This window comes from Mesoplodon bidens (assembly GCF_964165515.1).
Source record: "Mesoplodon bidens genome assembly, chromosome: Y".
Lineage (NCBI taxonomy): Eukaryota > Metazoa > Chordata > Mammalia > Artiodactyla > Ziphiidae > Mesoplodon > Mesoplodon bidens.
The window spans coordinates 48,587,372-48,606,084 of record NC_138180.1 but is presented as its reverse complement, the minus strand read 5'-3'; positions in this window follow the sequence as shown (position 1 = coordinate 48,606,084).

Genomic DNA, 18,713 nt, shown 5'->3' with positions numbered 1-18,713 from the left:
TATAAATAGGTTAAGAAAAAAATGTCTTCAAATTAAGGAGAGGATTCCTAATAGAAAACCAAATAGATTTATGCAAAAGCCATTTAAAAACATTCAGCAAGAATTGTGAAGGGCTTTGTAAGGAGAGTTGTTGCACTCACTCTCCCTGGAGTGAAAGGGACTGAGAAATACTCCAGCAAACTCTTTCGGGTGCCATGACTCATGCTGTGTGAATGCAAAAGATTTCTGACTCAAGTCAACCGATGTTGAAGTGCCTTTGAAGTCTAGAGGGCTTCGCTGATGAGTAAGAAACTTCAAATAGAATACGCCTGGCAAAGCACATCACACGGTGAAACCAAACGCTTAGGAGAGATCTCTGAGGTATTAGCATCTCCGATGTTCAAAGAAAACACTCCCATTTCTTCAGATGCATCTGCTGTTTGCAAATAGCTAACCCTAGTGCTTTTCAAAGATGTTCCTCTGTGCTTCCTGAAAACCCGTTTGGAGAGGAGACTGAAGATATGTTTTAGACCAGGTGCAACTCAGTTCTGCAAGTCAGTGTTGCCCCTGCTCCAGGTGGAAGCATTTGAAGCAACAGCTGAGGACGTAATAGGGTCTACTTTTTAAGGATTTTTTCTGAGGTGTCTTTGGAGAACGTGGCCTGGTTATCAGAGCAATAACAGGTGGAGTAACTAGCCTCGTTTGGCTTGACCGTCTTCTCCCTGCCAGTGCCCTCTCCCCACAAGGAACTGGGAAAAGGGGTCTCATGCCTTTCAAACCACAGTCGTAGGTGGCTGTGCTGGTGGCTGGTTGACGTCTGGGCGCACAGAAGGCGCACTGTTGCAGCGAGGGCGCTGGAAGCATGACAAGTCAAACAGCCTGAGTCCCGACTCTGCCGTTTCCTGCTGGGGGGGTCTGAGCCAGCTTGCTTAACCACACGGGATTTCAGTCCTGACTGTGAGACGGGGATGAAATAACCACCTCATAGAACGCACTGCAGTCTTTTTTTTTTTTTTTTTACAACTTTATTGGAGTATAATTGCTTCACAATGGTGTATTAGTTTCTGCTTTATAACAAAGTGAATCAGTTATACATATACATCTGTTCCCATATCCCCTCCCTCTTGCGTCTCCCTCCCTCCCAGCCTCCCTATCCCACCCCTCTAGGCGGTCACAGAGCACCGAGCTGATCTCCCTGTGCTATGCGGCTGCTTCCCACTAGCCATCTATTTTACATTTGGTAGTGTATCTATGTCCATGCCTCTCTCTTGCTTTGTCACAGCACTGCAGTCTTTCATGCACGAGCTTGGAGGGGAGACATAGAGTGCTGGGGAAGGGGAACGGGACCGCAGGCCGACTGCCTGGGTGGGCAACTGCAGGCCTCCGCCTCGGGGCTCTGTATCTGAACGTCTCTGCACTGGCTGACAGATGTCAAACGGGGCTAGTAATTGTCACCTGTGGGCCTTCATAAATCACGCAAGTAAAGCATTTACCATGGTGATGCTCTTTCTAAGTTCGTAATGTATTTGAGCTCTTATTCAAATAAAAATAGGCAACAGGAAATTCTGAGTAGAGGGCAATGAAATTCATAGGGGCCCTCGTTTTACTAATCTATCGGTATTCCATAAGGAATTTATAAATAAAGGACTAAGGGGTTAAGTGGTGCTATCATTTTCAACCAGTAGAAAGGTGGGAATGGCAGTAAAAGAAAACAGCGATAGATACTACTCTGTGTTTAACTGAAGAAAGAGAAAAAAAAAAGTCCAAGTATTGGCCCTAGTCATTGGCGTTAGGAATGGAAGCACTTTCCATTGCTTCAGGAACTGTTCATGAAGTGTCTGCCTCGTGCGTAGGTCTGTGCTGGGAACCAGCGGTGCAGAAAGAACGTGTGCTGCCCCAGAGAGCAGACTGTACCTGGTCAGGGGCGTTCGAACACTCAGAAGAGTATGGCAGGAGTCAGATAGGGCTCTGTGCCGGCCTCTCAAAGGATGGCCCAGCGCGGATACCCTTCGGTCATCTCTGCCAACTCCTCATTCCTCTCCCGGGATGGAGGACCCCTGATAGGAACGATTACCAGCAAGGGTAGGCAGCCTCTCTGGGCATTTTCTCTCCATGAGATTCTACCCCGTCTTCTAATGCAGCATTTCTCAGCCGTGTTACATCAAAGCAGGTGCAGGAAAATTATTCCATTAAGCCAGATTCTAAATAGAAACTGTGAGTGAATGTAGTTTGATCGATATGTATATAACTTTGCAAAACTTTACAAAGAAAAGCTTTGCATTTCGGTTTACAGCCCTGTTAAAAATGGAACCATTAAAAGTGCAGACTCTAATGTATCTACTGCATTAAAAGTGCAGACTCTAATGTAATGCTGAAAGAGGCCAGACACCATTGACCCCTTGCTGCCCCAGGAAATAACAAAATCAGTGAATTTTTTCTCATCCCAGTGCTATCCAGGGGCTATAGATGCAAACTTGCTGATACATTCAGTTAAAAAGGTAATATCTTGCAATTACTAAATTCAATTGTCTTTATATGAGTCCATGCAGACACATGCAGGGACAATTACGTGCAATTTGATGTCAAAATAAGGCAGCTAAGAAGCTGAAAGAAGCCTATGGTTCTTCAATGGTTCTAAAATAATATCCTAGGGCATTTTTTCCTAATTAAGGTTTAAACAGGAGAATTATATGTGTTGACTTGTTACTTTCATGTTTATTTCTGAAAGGTAAAAACCTTGAGTTATCATTAAACCATTACTGAGTTTTGTATCAGCAGATATCAACGTTGTCAGTTTCCTGGTCTTAACCGTTGTGAAATTCATACAAAACCTTCCCATCATTGCTGTTCTCGTTGCCCCAGTCTAGGAAGAGAAAGAGTTCTTAGATCTCCCCAAGGTCAGTTTTTATGGATAGCAAACATTTAATCATAAAAGGAAACCATGCTCTTTAGAAGGGGTGTTTGGTCGGGGGCAGCAAATTATGCTCAGAGACTGAGATTGTCTTTGCCAGTCATTTATTTAACACAGGTTCACTGCGGAAATTACCCGTCATTTCACAAGCCAGTAGAGTACAGGATAATGTCTCTTAATAAGCCACTAAAGAAGTAACATAGTCCAAACCAATAATAGATTAATCACGCTATTGTTCCAGGCAAGGGGACGATGAAAGGAATAGAGTCCAGGTTTAGCTGAGGTGTACCTTTCTGTGAGTTGCTTCTCTGAAGAGTCGCTTGGCCAGCTGAGAGCCATGTGTCAGTGCTGGCGATGGGTCCATTGCTGGAGCACCTTGCCGGGGCGTGAAGGAGCAGATGTTGTGGGTGAGATGACCTCCTTCCTGGGGCTGCCGCATGGTTTCCAGCACTTCCGGCAGAGAGTCACCTTGCCCAGGCTGGAGCTGATGCCCCCCGGTCTTCAGGGAGCCACTCAGGTCAGCAGTCGCCTTGCCCAGACCAAACACCCTGGGACAGTCCTCACAGACTCTGGGCGTGTGTCGTCTGAAGGGCCATCGCCCTAGCTGCTGCTGCTTCCCATGTTTTTGTTGTTAATCACATGCATGCCTGATGACATCCTGATGACAATTTCTCTTATACATCAGAACAACTTATAATCACAACTTTGTTGTGGTCATGAGCTGAGCAAGTGGGCTGGAAATCGTATCCAACGAGTCCACACCAAAGGGGATAATTCAGCTTGGTGAGTTAGCCGTACTGATCAGGAAACCTCTGGTTTCAGGAGAGTGAAAACCAACTCTAGTCACCTGAAGCAAGAGGAGGCTTTGATTTCCATGTGAGGAGAGGTACAGGTGAATGTAGGAGCTTCAGGGACGCCCTAAGGTAAGTTTTCCTCTCCACTCTTGAAATCTGCCTGTTGACCTGCTATGTTAATGCCCTGGTTGTTTACAGAGAGTGCAGACTGCTTATTCCTGAGTGCTTCTCCTGGTATCTCTCCCTGGAGAAGTCATCAGCACTGCCAAGCTATCACCAATTCCTCCGTCTCTCTGCTTATCATTTTAGTGCCTCATTAACCAGAATTCCTGAGTGTAATCCATCCAGCTTGAACACGCACATGGCATTGACTTGGCTAGCTGTTTTGTTGGAACTTCATTATTAGGAAGAAAAAAATGGAAAAATGAAAACGGTGCAGATCTATAGCAGTGGAATGCTTAGCATTCTCTCAGTGCCAGAGCGGATCTTAAAACTAAATCGAATCCGACAGTGTGTCATTTACGTAGGGAAAGGCACAGGTCATATCTGAAGATTTTGCCCTACGTTCACAGAGGAAACATATTTTGATCTTTGTTGACTAAAAACACTGTTTCCTATATAACAGAACAAAGCCCTCCCCATTTCTTTTCACCAATAAGCGAGTAAATCAAGTTGTTGACGACTAATGAGGCTAAAAATAAGGTGAAACGTTTTCAAGACATGCAAAACATTGTTTCAGTAAATTCAGCAAATTATCAAGATACATATGTTCACTTCAGACTCCTTGGGAATGTCAGACTCTTTTAATTTATACTACAAAATTTATTTCAGTTGTAATTTTAGTTTTGAAATTAAGAAGTTAATTTTGGATATTGAAATGGTTATCGTTAACTGCATTTTGTCTGTAACTCAGAAAATTATGGATGTTTTTCTATATGTTTTCCCCTATTTGTCATTTAGATGGGTGAGTGATGAAGCACTGGTTGAATGTATGTAGTTTAACTATAATACCTATAAAAACCACTCCAGAATGCTCGGAGAATGCAGAATTATTGCTAGTGTGTTTTCTTGCTTGTGGAGAGGTATTATGTATTCCTATTTAACGCAGCAGGCTCAGCATAACTATGTCTTATCACTGCTCGCCACGGTGGATTCCTGAGTTCAGTCACTTCAGCGTGGTAGCACAGGGTAGCTTTTGCTGAGCATGTGATAGAGATCTGACCCTGTTAGGTCAGAAGGTCCCAACCTTATACCCAAGCAGCGTGTAAGGACAAGATGTGTGCATTCTCCACGTTCCTAGTTGTTGTCAGGCCTCACATCAGGTCCACTCGTTACTTACTCTCCGCCTCATCCTCTTTTCATTTTCTTTGTGACGGAGAGTTTAAGAATTTTGCTACTGTCCTACTTGACCTGTGCATGTGAAGCATATAAGGACTAGTAACCAGAAGCCAGGTTAAGCACAGAAGTAGTCTTAGTCTCTCAGTCAACCTCAAGACTTTGGTGTGACGGGCAAGCCATGACGCCTAGACCGGGTACCTGAGACGATGCTCAGGTATGAACTACAAATCCTTCTCTGGCCTTCCTCCAGGGGCTGGCGGCCCTTTCCCTGGGTGTCTGAAAACGGCAAAAGGAGAATGTATTGCGTCTTAGGTGGTACTTAACACTGCCTGTGAGCTGATTCCAACTGATGGGTCCCAGAGTACAGATGATTCCCCCAGTCAGAGTGGGATTCTGAGAGTCAGGTAGAAATAGAATCTTTGGGGGGCGGGGAGCAGCAGTGGGCTCATCTTCCCAAGACCTGAGTGAACAGTCGGAACAGAAACAGGAGGCGCCTGGGTCTCCATAATCCGTGGAGTGAAGATTTGCGTGGTAGGAAGAATAGAAGCTCACAGAATTGCCTTCCCTACTGAAAGACTGAAACAAAGTCGATATTGCATTCCTGAGGCGAGTAGCAGAGACTAGGGCCACCATCACAACTGTAAAGTGTCAGGTGTATTGTTTTCTATCACAGCCCCATTTGACTCGCTTGTTTGAGATGTGTGGGTGGGACTTGGAGAATGATGTAGATTCCCAAACTCAACAAGATGCTGATTCGATTTGCAACTTTGGTCCAGATGTTGTCTTTTTATTGGAAGAAAAAACAAACAACCTGCCACCAGGTATTCAGTTAAAGATCTCATTTTGACCAGTATTTATTCTCCCAGTATCCATTCTCTTCTAGATACTTTATTCCTGTAAGCCTAACCAAGTTTTAGCAAGCAGACGGGCATCCAGTTAGATCCTGCATTGCCCCACTAGTTTGTAGCTTGGTATGCAGTCACATGACTAAGTTCAGGCTGGTGGAATATAATGGTAACAACATGAACAATTTCTGCCTCCAATTCTTGAGAAGGAAGGACAGATACCCTCCATTCTTCTTTCCTTCCTGTTGGCATAACAGTGTTGACAGATGGAGCAGTTGACCTTAACTCACAGGTGCTGAGTCATGGGTTGAGGATGGCAAAGCTAGCCATCCAGCCATCTCTGGGCTGTTGCATGAGAGAGAAGCAAACATGTAGTCTATTTGAACTTCTGTATTTAGAGTCTCTTTGTGTTACAGTAACTTTACTTCCCAAATAATGAGAATATAACCCTGTCGGTCCACTTAAGTTCATGATTCCACATTTAGCCTAGGATGTTTGTTCAACCCCAGATGCTTGTATTCTCTTGGTCACTTGAAGGCCGTGTTCTTTGGAGTGCTTGGGCTTCTCTGTGTCTCTCGTGCTCTGTGTGCCTCTCCATCTCGGTACAAAATCAAGGTGCCCTTCCGCAAAGGACAACTCACACAGACATGTAGCTGTAACCACATTCACTAGTGGTTTAGATACTCTATATTAAGTATTTGAAACTTTTATTGTTAAAAATTGTTCCTCAGTAGTAAAAGAAGATGAGTAATTTTACAGTGGAGAAACCTGAAACACTTGATCCGCCCAGGGATCAAGGTCAACGTCAACTGGGATATGTCATGTTGATAGCATGTGACCTTGATATGATGTAATGAGAAGGGCACTTTACCTCTGTGGTCTTCCTCCCAGATGCCTGTAACCCCAACCTGATCACGAGAAAACCACTGGAAAAAGCAGAATTGAAAGATGTTCTACAGATCTGTCAAGGTCATCAAAAACAGGGAAAGTCTGAAACTGTCAAAGCCTAAATGAGACCAAGAAGCTATGGCCACTAAAAGTTTATGTGATGTCCTGGTTTGGATCCTGGTGCAATAAATGGACGTTAGGGGAAAACTAAGGAAATCCAAATAAAGTATAAACATAAGTTAATAATAGTGTGTCAGTATCCGTTCATTAGTTGTAACAAAGTACCGGATGAATGTACGATGTTAAAATAGGGGAACTCTCCAACATTCTTGCAACTTTCCTGTAAATCTAAAACTATGCTATAACTAAAAGGTTTACTAATTTTTTTTTTGACTAAATTTTTTTAAAAATGTGATTTAGCATTTTCTCTCTCTTGCTTAGGGTGATTTCTTTCCATTTAAAGGTGAAGTTTAATGAGACGAGAAAGCAAAGCATGCAAATGTAGGGACCCCTGGCTGTGTAAAGAGGACAGGCTTGGGAAGCAGATGGAAGTTGAAGGAGAGGTTCTGTTTTGCTTATTTTCAAAATGAGTATATTCATTTATTTTAAAATTTATTTATTTATTTTTGGCTGCATTAGGTCTCCGTTGCTGTGTGTGGACTTTCTTTAGTTGCAGCAAACGGGGGCTACTCTTTGTTGTAGTGCACGGGCTTCTCATTGTAGTGGCTTCTCTTGTTGTGGAGCACAGGCTTTACTCGTGCAAGCTTCAGTAGTTGTGGCACGTGGGCTCAGTAGTTGTGGCTCGTGGGCTCTAGAGCGCAGGCTCAGTAGTTGTGGCTCACGGGCTCTAGAGTGCAGGCTCAGTAGCTGTGGCGCATGGGCTTAGTTGCTCTGTGGCATGTGGGATCTTCCCGGACCAGGGCTCGAACCCATGTCCCCTGTATTGGCAGGCAGATTCTTAACCACTGCACCACCAGGGAAGTCTGAAAATGAGTATATTTAAATGTGGGTGGGAAGGAAGCATTGGAGGGAGAGGACAAAGTTCTGGAAGGAGAATAGATAATAGTTTTGATGACTATCCCGAGAAGTCAGTAGCCAGTGGGATCCAGAATACAGGTAGACAATAGGACTCTTTGCAGCAGGAGATAAGGAAGAAAAGATTGCCCCTCTCACAGGTAAGAGTCAGTCTCACACTAAGAAGTTCCAATCTCAGAACTTCTGTTTTCTTTTTGTAGAAAAGACATTATTTGGCTGAGAATGAGGGATACAGTCATCGGATGTAAGGTTTAGACATTAGAAAAAAAAAGCATCACCTATCCAAAGACTCAGAAAAGTGCAAGAGGTATAAGCATGTAGTAAGTGCCCAAGAAACTAGAACCAAAGACAGAGTACCGCTAGGGTTTACTCTCTCCATGCTTAATTCTCCACATTTTGTATCTTTCTGCCTGCTTGTTGGTTTCATTAGATATATTGATCATGGCCACTGCTGGGGAAACATGGGTAGCAGGGCCCCTGCACCCCGCTCACACATTCACGGGAAGAGACGTGTTGGTACTTTTCACTGAGGCAGAGAAATGGGAGCCCTAGTGACCAAGTCAGGGCTCTGGCCAGGCTGCCCGATTCCAGTCTTTGATGTAATTCTAGGCAGGTGCTTTGTTTCTCAGGTTTCTCATCTCTACAATGAAGACGGTGCATATCCCTGAGGGCAGAGATAAGTAAATAACAAATACAGAGCACACAAGCCAATATTTGGGGCATAGATCAACTTAGTATTAGACTGTTGATAGAGAATGTGTGTAAGACAGTGGACCACAGGAGTTGAAGGCATTGGCTGGGTACCTGAAGGAACAGGAGATAGCTGGATGGTGTATGGGAGAAGACAAAGAGGTGAAGGAGCTGGAGGTGGAAGATGTTTGCAGGAGGACATGAGCTAGAGGAATAGAAGTGCGCACGGCCAGAGAGAGGAGTACTTGATAAAAGATGTCTGAGATGAAGGCATCCCAAATGATGGCAGATGGGTGGAAGGACAGCGGGTATTTGGAGCAGGCAGTGTCTGGGGACATCCAAACAGCAGAGCCATAATGGTGTGTTGGTTCTGTAAAGGAAAGCGTTAATAAGAAGCAGGAAGGTGGAAAGAGGAACAAGGCTCTGGGCCTCACAGAGAGGACCACGACTGATGAAGCAGGGGAGATGAGGGAGGGTGAGGGGTCAGCGGCTGGTAACTAGAGAGGAGATACTATACCACTGGGAAACTGGAACTGTAATCAGTACAGTGTCACTGACTTTTAACAGTGTTAGGGAAGTGAAATTTACTTAATATGACACCATATCAAAGTACATTACTTCTTCTGAACTGGTTTGGTTCCGATTGCCATCAAAGTGAAATATAAACGCACGTATTCCTCTTAAGGATAATGTATGGCTCTGTACATGGTATTAGATTTACTTCGGCTGATGAGGGGTGTGAACAGTCGTGGATTTCTGAAGGTTGGTGTATGGCATTGGAAGGTCAGTGTGCTCATTATCTGTTGGATGCTTGATTACGCCTTTGAACAGCATCGTAATTCGGTGGGGGGGATGTTTTCATGTTCTTTCTCATCCGTGCTGAATTTTCTGTTGTGGAAGATGCCAGCCATCAGGAAAAGGGCATGTTTTATAGGGACAGATGTAGTTGCCAAAGAAAAACGATTGTCATCGAATTGTGGTTCTTTGTCGTGTAACTTTAGTGGTGCCATTCTGCATATGCAGAAGGAGATAAAATCTGAACCCTTCATCAAGGGCTGGCTTCAACCTTCACGTGTCACATGGCAGTTTTAATCTTTCAGTGTGTTCTCAACTGTTTCTTTTAACCAACTGTGAACTTGACCTCAGAACTACTATTGTTTTCCTTTTCATCTTTTTAAAATGACTAACCAAACGTGATTCTCTTTTAAGGGCTGTATATGTCAAGAGTTTTGAAGCTTACTAATGTAACTAATCTGGGTGGCTCTGGTATTCAAATCGAGCCTGTATTTTGACTGGATGTGACGTTCGTGAAAAGACCTCCTATATTCTCCCAGATTGCAAAGCTATTATACAATATAATTGATTCCAGATCATGTCTTTAAAAACTTAACTCTTTACTACTAATATGATAGATAGTCCTGATAACACTGGCATTGAACATTCTTTTCCAAACAGTGGAATGTAATCACAGAAAACAGAATCGCCACTTGACTGCCAGAGAATTTGTTTATTTTTCAAGGTCGTTTTACCCTTGTTGAATTCTCTTGAAACTGTGAGCAAATGGCACCTATATTTTGCTGAGAGCTCCAGCTTTGAATGTGCATGGCAAGTTGCTGTCTTTTGTTTCCCTGTGGTTGGAGAATGGCACTGAGGACCCTGAGTAGCTGGGAACTTCTATGTCTGCCTGGGCCTTAGAGGCAAGGCAACTGTCAAGTTGACCTCTGGTTCTTTTTCCATTAGGCGAGTCTAGAATTCCTATAAAAACAACATGTGACCCGGAGAGCCCAGTAATTGCTGCAGACATCTGGGCTTTTAGTCACCTAGTACTCTTGACTTTGGGTCTGTTCCAGGACGAGTCGTTCAGCCCCTGTGATGACATAAGCCCCTCTTCAGTCCAGTGAGGGAGGTGGGTAATGATTACCTACGCTTCAGAGCTACTGATAATAATTTGGGATGGATAATGCTTAGATTAAAGGTGCAATGGAAGGTGCTACTTCAGCAGCATATATTTAGCCATTTAACAGTACCATCATTTAAGCAGAGGAAACTGATACAGCTATGGCGACTAATGTTTTGTCTTCACTAGGGGTTCTCAAAGTGTGGTCTTCAGACCAGCAGCATCGGCATTACTTGGGAGCTGGTTAGAAATGCAGATTTTCAGCAGCCACCCCCCACCTGCTGGATCAGAACCTCTTCTGCAGGTTGGGAGCAGCTGTCTGTACGTTAACAAACCTCCAGGGATTCTGATGCGAGTTCAAGCTTGAGATCCACAGCTCTAGACCTGAGGCCAACAAGCCTTTTCTGAACAGGGCCAGATAATAAACATTACTGGCTTTGCAGGCATATGTGGTGGTCTCCGTCTCAACTACTCAACTCTGCTGTTTGAGCCTAAAAGTGGCCATAGACAGTACATAGATTAACAGACGTGTCTATGTTCCAGCAAAACCTTTATAAAAATGGTAGCTGGGTTTGGTCAGCAGGCTATCACACTCGCTGACCCCTATTCTAAACCTCTGTTACTCATTTTAGATCAATTTGGCTTGTTTTCTGTGAGTTGAACTGAAGACGTTTATCCACATATGATTTTTTACTTTTTAAATTTTTTATTTTATTTTATTTTTTGCCGCACCACACGGCTTGCTGGATCTTAGTTCCCCGACCAGGGATCGAACCCACACCCTCAACAATGGAAGAGCGGAGTCCTAACAACTGGACCGCCAGGGAATTTCCACACAGATGATATGTTTTTTTAAAAGATTCTCTTTATCCAAAATATGTCTATTACTGAGTGCAAATTGAAAACATCTTTTTATTATTTGAATTTGTAAGGTTTTTGTGTGTAAACAGAAAAGGAGATGCTTATGATAATTAAGGGAAGATATGTATTTATTTAAAACATTAATATTGTATTTGAATTCATTATTAATACATAAGGAGCAAAATCTTACCTTAGGTCTTTTTGTTTTTTCTTGTTTTCTTTTTTTGTTTGTTTATTTTTTTGTTTTTAATTTTTTAAATTTTATGTTGGAGTCTATATCCAGTATTTTATATTGGAGTTGTGTTAGTTTCAGGTGTACAGCAAAGTGATTCAGTTATACATATACGTGTATCTCTTCTTTTTCAAGTTCTTTTCCCATTTGGGTTATTACAAAATATTGAGCAGAGTTCCCTGTGCTATACAGTAGTTCCTTGTTGGTTATCTATTTTAAATATAGCAGTGTATACATGTCAATTTCACACTCCCAATCTATCTGTCCCCTCCCCGCTTCCCCCCGGTAACCATAAGTTCTTTCTCTACATCTGTGAGTCTGTTTCTGTTTTGTAAATAAGTTCATTTGTATCATTTTTTTTAGATTCCACATATAAGTGATATGTGATATTTGTCTTTCTTACTTCACTTAGTATGATAATCTCTAGTTGCATCCATATTGCTGCAAATGGCATTATTTCATTCTTCTTAATAGCTGAGTAATATTCCATTGTGTATACGTAGCGCATCTTTATCTGTTCCTCTGTTGATGGACATTTAGTTTGCTTCCATGTCTTGGCTATTGTAAAAAGTGCTGCAGTGAACACTGGGGTGCATGTATCTTTTGATACCATGGTTTTCTCTGGATGTATGCCCAGGAGTGGGATTGCTGGATCATATGGGAGCTCTTTTTTTAGTTTTTTAAGGAACCTCCATAGTGTTCTGCATATTAGGTGCACCAACTTACCTTCCCACCAGCAGTGTAGGAGAGTTCCCTTTTCTCCACACCCTCTCCAGCATTTATTGTTTGTAGACTTTTTGTAGACTTTTTGATGGGGGCCATTCTGACTGGTGTGAGATGATATCTCATTGTAGTTCTGATTTGCATTTCTCTAATAATTAGTGCTGTTGAAGATCTCTTCATGGGCCTCTTGGCCATCTGTATATCTTCTTTGGAGAAATGTCTCTTTAGATCTTTTGCCCATTTTTTATTGGGTTGCTTTTGGGGTGTTTTTGCTTTGTTTTGTTTTTCTGATATTGAGCCACACATGAGCTGTTTACGAATTTTGGAGATTAATCCCTTGTCAGTTGCATCATTTGCAAATATATTCTCCCATTCTTTGGGTTGTCTTTGTGTCTTGTTTATGGTTTTCTTTGCTGTGCAAAAGCTTTGGAGTGTAATTAGGTCCCATTTGTTTATTTTTGTTTTTATTTCCCTTATTCTAGGAGACGGTTTGAAAAAGATCTTACTGTGGTTTATGTCAGAGTGTCCTGCCTGTGTTTTCTTCTAAGAGTCTTACGTTTAGGTCTTTAATCCATTTTGAGTTTATTTTTGTATATGGTATTAGAGAATGTTCTAATTTCATTTTTCTAACATGTAGCTGTCCACTTTTCCCCGCACCGTTTATTGAAGAGACTGTTTTTTCTTCATTGTATATTCTTGCCTCCTTTGTCAGAGATTAATGGACCATAGGTGCGTGGGTTTATCTCTGGGCTTTCTATCTTGTTCCAGTGATCGATATTTCTGTTTTTGTGCCAGTACCATACTATTTTGATGACTATAGCTTTGTAGTCTAGTCCGAAGTCAGGGAGCCTGAATTCCTCCGGCTCCATTTTTCTTTGTGAAGATTCCTTTGGCTATTTGGGGTCTTTTGTGTTTCCATACAAATCTAAAAATTTTTTGTTCTAGTTCTGTGAAAAATGGCATTGGTAACTTGTTAGGGATTGTATTGAATCTGTAGATGGCCTTGGGTAGTATAATCATTTTGACAAAATTGATTATTCCAATCCAAGAACATGGTATATCTTTCCCTCTGTGTCATCTTTGATTTCTTTCATCAGCATCTTATAGCTTTCAGAGTACAGGTCTTTTGCCTCCTTAGGTAGGTTTATTCCTAGTTATTTTATTCTTTTTGATGTGACGGTAAATGCGATTTTTTTTTATTTCTCTTTCTGATCTTTCATTGTTAGTGTATAGAAATGCAACAGATTTCTGTGTGTGAATTTTGTATCCTGCATCTTGTATCCTGTCCCCTGTTACTGCCTTTTGGGTTGTAATACCAATATTGCCAAACATAGAAACACTAATGTAGAGAGCTCACATTCACGGTTTCCCAAAACTTTTTAGTGTAAGGAAAGTTCTCAATATGTATAATTCCTTTTTTCTAAATCCATAAGCATGATTTAATAATATACCACGTGTGCATTTTAATAATATGTGTATTTGTTTACATAATAATATTTGTGTCTTTACACATGCATTATGTGGTAAATATAAACTATTTTCTAGTCCTTTCCATTTATATTTTTAAAAAACATTTATCTATCTTTCTATCTATCTATCTATTTTGGCTGTGCCAGGTCTTAGTACAGCATGTGGGGTCTTCGTTGCAGCATGTGCACTTCTTAGTTGTGGCATGCGGACTCTTAGTAGGGGCATGTGGACTCTTGGCTGTGGCATGCGGGATCTAGTTCCCCGACCAGGGATCGAACCTGGGCCCCCTGCATTGGGAGCGTGGAGTCTTAGCCACTGGACCATCAGGGAAGTCCCTAGTCCCTCCGATTTCTTAAAGTTAAAGCTGGTAGGAAATATTTTAAGTGCAGTTATATACTTTATTGATAAAATTATTTCTTACTCTTCTAAGTTTACAGAGCCCAGGATGATTATCAAATAGATTTGGATATCTTATAGTGCTATAGCATAGTCTTTTACTGAGAAGAAAACCATTATAAATATTTGCTGAGATACAGAGTGAGTGAATGGATTAATGAATGAATCAATCTGTGAAGCATTATCTGAAGTTAGGACAGTTTTTTTTTTTTTGAGGCCATGGAGCTTTAACAAAACAGCTCCATGTAACTGCTCCAAAATGATAGATAATTGCCCTGTGTTCATATGTGAAAACATGTTTATATTAATTTACACTATGTATGTATTTTTCTCTTGGTTAGTCTATTTTATATTGTATTTTTTAAACAAAATTACTATAAAAGCCTGCTAGTTTATGATGAAGTTTCCACAGGCACTAAAACCAAAAGAAAATAATCAACTCTATTCCTCCTGTGTCCAAAATTTGAAAATTGTTATTTTTGGATCATTTTCAACTATGTTCTTCATTTTTTTTCTGAATTTGGCTACATTATCTTTATTTTTAGTGTGTGCTTTTTATTTCTCGCTGGCCAGGTTTTCTTGCCTTTAAAAATTGGTTTAGAAATGATATAACCCGTGGAGACCTCTGTTATTCTCTAACCGTCCGTGTGACAGACACTCTGGCTCAGATGGGTTAGTCAGGGTATAGGTGATTGAAACCTAATTAGAGTATTCTGGAACTGAAGACACAAACCACACAAAATGGTCAATTTTTGATGAAGGAGAACAAGAATATACAATGTGGAAAAGATAGCCTCTTTAATAAATGATGTGGGGAAAACTGGACAGTTACATGCAAAAAAAAAAAAAAAGAAAGAAAGAAACTGTACCACTATCTCACACCACACACAATAATTAACTCAAAATGGTTTAAAGACTTAAATGTAAGACTTGAAACCATAAAACTCCTAAAAGAAAAAAAAAAACACAGGCAATCTGCTCTTTGACATCAGTCTTAGCAATATTTTTGTGGATCTGTCTCTAGGTGAGGGAAACAAAAGCAAAAATAAATGGGACTAGGTCAAACTAAAAGGCTTTTGCACAGTGAAGTAAAGCAACAAAAGAAAAATGCAACCTACTGAATAGAAGATATTTGCAAATGATACGCCTGATAGAAGGTTTAATATATAACCCATAGAGACCTCTGTGGGTGTATGTATAAAGAAGTCATGCAACTCAGTGTCAAAAACAACACACAAAATGATTTAAAAGTGGGCAGAAGGTATGAAGAGACATTTTTCCAAATAAGACATGCAGATGCCGCTAGGCACATGGAAAGGTGCTCAACGTCACTTATCATCCGGGAAATGCAAACCAAAACCCCAGTGAGGTATCACCTCACACCGGTCAGAATGGCCGTCATCAAAAAGACAACAAATAACAAGTGTTGGCAAGCATGTGGAGAAAAGGGAACCCTCATGCAGTGTTGGTGCGAATGTACATTGGTGCAGCCACGGTGGAAAACAGAATGGAAGTTCCTCAAAAACATTAAAAGTAGAACTACTATATGATGTAGAATTCCACTCCTGGGTATTTATCCCCAGAAAATGAAAACACTAATTTAAGAAGATACGTGCACCCCAGTGTTCACAGCAGCACTGTTTATAATAGTGAAGACATGGAAGCAACCTAAGTGACCATAAGCAGAGGAATGGATAAAGAAGATGTGGCACATGTATATATATACACACATACATACAAACACACACAGTGGAATACTACTCAGCCATAATAACATTAGTCAGAAAGACCCATTATATTTTTTTCACTTACATGTGGAATGTAAAAGACAGAACAAATGGACAAATACAACAAAACAGGAATAGACTCACAGACACAGAGAACAATCTAATGGTTGCCAGAAGGGAGGGTGTGGGAGGACGGGCAAAATAAGAGGAGTAAAAGGTGCACAATACCAGTTATAAAATAAATAAGTCACAGGGGTGTAATGTGAAGCAGAGGGAGTATAGTCTTTGCGTGATGCATAAAAAATATCCCTTATTTCAAATAAAGACACTAAAATTTCAGGGGCTTGAGGAGCATGGTCAGAGTTACAAATCAGTAGTGACAGGGTCGGAATCTGGAACTGTTCCTTATAAACCGCTAATATAACTTCTTAGGTTTACATAAGTAATGACATGAAGGAGGAACAATTGTAATCAATGACAATGGCCAAGGAAAGAGAAGCCACAAATGTGTGAATAAGTTTACCCATCCTGAAGGCCCCCTTTTTATCATGCAGTGCTCTATCTGGTATATAAACAAGGTCTGCTTCTGTTATTAGTTCACTAAGTGAGATAATTCATTTCACTTTTCTCTGAGGGTTTTTTCCAAAGAAAAAAAAGTGGGCCAGGAGAGAATGAATTCTAATCATGAATGAAGATTAAGGGGTTCTTTGCAAATGGGTGTATGTAGTTAAGAGATACACTCACAGTTTTGTTAATGCAGGTACCATATATCCGTGCATAAACTATACATTAGCATCCACGATTTCTCAAATAAAAAGGATAATTTTTATGCATGCCTGTGAAAATACAAAATTGTTCATGAAAGCCTTGCCTATTTCAATATGGTGAATTTCATTCTGTACATAAACAGCTGTTTAGATGAGCAGCTAGATGGATGGATGGGTGACTGATGAGGAGGGAACAGAGAAATTTATGCAGCATCGAAAATCTTTGGCCACTGGATGTCATGGTTTTCCCCTGTAATCATTAACCCTTCACTGATATTTGAGGGGTTCCTGTATTTCCGGTGCAGGGATTAGCAGTGTAAATGGCAAGTTTCATCAAACTATGCCACAATCCTTTTTCAGTTTACTATGCTTTGTTTAAAACACATTGTCCGTATTATTTTCTACCTAAAACTGGCTGATGAGGATTAAATCTCCAAATATATATTTTTAATGTCTAAATATTTAAATGTCCAGGAATTACATAGTTGTGTTGATTATACTTAGGTTTTATTGTATCAAACTCAAACCTGAAGACTTTGTGCAGTACATTTATGCACCTGCTAGGGTACGTTTTTAAAGAACTCTTTGCTCTACAGAATTTCCATAGTACAAAGAGGTACAGATTTTTAGACATAATGATCGTATTTGAGCATCTACTTGCTGTTATCGGGACCTGGTGTATACATGTGTGATGGCAGATGTATTATGAAAGCGTACCATTAATGAGAACCAGAGAGCCATATATCTTCTTTGTGGATGTGGTCCAGCCTACAAAGTCTGATGGAGGTGAGTGGTTGTGACCATTAAAAACAGTTGTGCTTCTTCTGTCACAGAAATGCTGCTGAGTTTGTTTAAAAAGCACTGCAGGGGCTACCCTGGGGCGCAGTGGTTGACAGTCTGCCTGCCAATGCACAGGACACGGGTTCCAGTCCTGGTCTGGGAAGGTCCCACATGCCGCGGAGCCACTAAGCCCGTGCGCCACAACTACTGAGCCTGTGCTCTAGAGCCCGCGAGCCACAACTACTGAGCCCACGAGCCACAACTACTGAGCCCACGAGCCATAACTACTGAGCCCGCCTGCCACAACTAACGAAGCCTATACACCTAGAGCCCGTGCTCTGCCAGAAGAGAAGCCACCGCAGTGAGAAGCCCACGCACCACAACGAAGAGTACCCCGCTCGTCGTGATAGAGAGAGCCTGTGCGCAGCAACAAAGACCCAATGCAACCAAAAATAACTAACTAAATAAATTTATATAAAAAGAATTACTGAGAAAGGTACAACAGTAGGAGTTAGCAAAACGTGTGGGTTCGTGGAAAGTCTGCTTTTGTTTGAATGAGAAGAATTTTTCTAGTTGGAAAAACACAGCCAATGCCCAATTCTTTCCTATCCATGTTCAGTATTGTTTGTGGAGATGGTGACCGAGGAGGAATCAAAAAATCAGTGACAAAATGGAGAGGTGCTATTCTTGGTTACAACTGTCAATAGGAAAATTTTTTGAAATGAGATAAAGACCAAGAAAAATGTAAAACCACTCATTTAACAGACATTTTTAGGGCACTTACTCTTTGAATGAAGCTGAAGTTCTACTTCACCGCAACCCCAGCTTTCAGGGAACTGTCAAACTAGTGGAGAGTCAGATACTGAAATCCAAAGATATGTCATTAAAATGGGACATGTCGTGTTGGTAGCCCTGTTTTTGGTCTTGGGGTGCAGAGAAGGTTTCCCTGGTGTATTGATGCTGGTTCTTCAGGCCGGTGGGAGCGGAGCTTGGGACAGCGTGGTGCGCATAGTTCGGGGACCCGCCTTGAGGGCAAAGCGCCTGGATGGTCGAGGGACTGAGAGACTGTCGCTTGCAGGGAGTGTTTACAGGATGGGAGGAGGCCGGCTACTACAAGGTGGAGGCATCGCGTGCGATAATCTGGAGAGAGGAGGGAGTGTCTTGTAGGGCTGTGTAAAAAGCTCTGAGCGTCTTAGACATCCTTCCAGGAGGAGAGACAGAAGGGAACGGGAGGGCAGTGAGAAGGCCGTCACGGTAACGTAGGTTGGAGCTCGTATGAGGGTGGTGGTGGCGTTCGGAGCACATCAGATGCAGCCGAGAGAAGGTTTGCAGGTGAAGTTGACCAGACAGGCATCGTTCGTAACTGGATGGTGGGAGGAG